Consider the following 965-nt stretch of genomic DNA (forward strand, 5'->3'; position numbering starts at 1 on the left):
CTAAAAGAGGTTTCCGAAAACTTACATTAACATACTCATGACTTCAATAAAATGGCTGCATTTCAAAACACGCATTCCAATAATCATTAACCAAGGCATTCATATCCTCATCTTATAGAAACTTCCATGTGTGTATGGTCTAAAGGGATTATTTACTATAATAAAAGTACCCATGAAAGTTAATTTTGTCAGTTACCACTCGTGAACAAGTCAACATCTTAGAAACACTTAATCTTTCACACTTCATCTCTCCACGAACACACCAACCATGCCAATTTGAAATGTTCCACATTTCTCAACTGTATCATGCACCATCATGAGTCTGCATCTTTGCTGACATGATTCTCTGTCTAAAATGCCACTTTCCACCCACTGCAACTCTTCTTACTTTTAAAGTTTATCTCAAATCTCTCTTCCTTCTTCCTTTAGTGCTTCCACTCAGTTTATAAAGTTTCTTTTTGCCTTGCACATATTAATTGTTTACATGGTTATTTCCTAACTGAAGGATGGGGTGAAGACTTATTTATTATTTCTTTTAGGGCCCCAAAGAACTTTTTACATAACAGATGTTCAATAAATGCTGCTGTAGTGAATCTACTAACACTGTCTCCTAAATGGGCATTTTTTATAAGCTTTATAAATTTTACCACAGGAAAATCCTATGAATAAACTTTTGAAATAACCAAAAAAGGATGAGACAGACAACTTCAAAAAGAGGAAATGCAATATACTATATTTCTATATTCTCTTCCAACAAGTTACCATAAATTCAAATATGACTCTTTAACCCTAAGGGGAGAAAAGGACTGAGAGTGCAAGAAGAGAGAGAGAAGGATTCTTTTTCATCAATGTTAATGTCTTCAAACCTCCACAGGCCTTAAGAATATACAATGCAGAAAAGAAGTCTCTTCAATAAGTGGTGCTGGGAAAACTGGACAGCTACATGTAAAAGAATGCAATTAGAA

This window comes from Lipotes vexillifer, unplaced genomic scaffold, assembly GCF_000442215.2.
Source record: "Lipotes vexillifer unplaced genomic scaffold, Lipotes_vexillifer_v1.1 scaffold272, whole genome shotgun sequence".
Classification (NCBI taxonomy): Eukaryota; Metazoa; Chordata; class Mammalia; order Artiodactyla; family Lipotidae; genus Lipotes; species Lipotes vexillifer.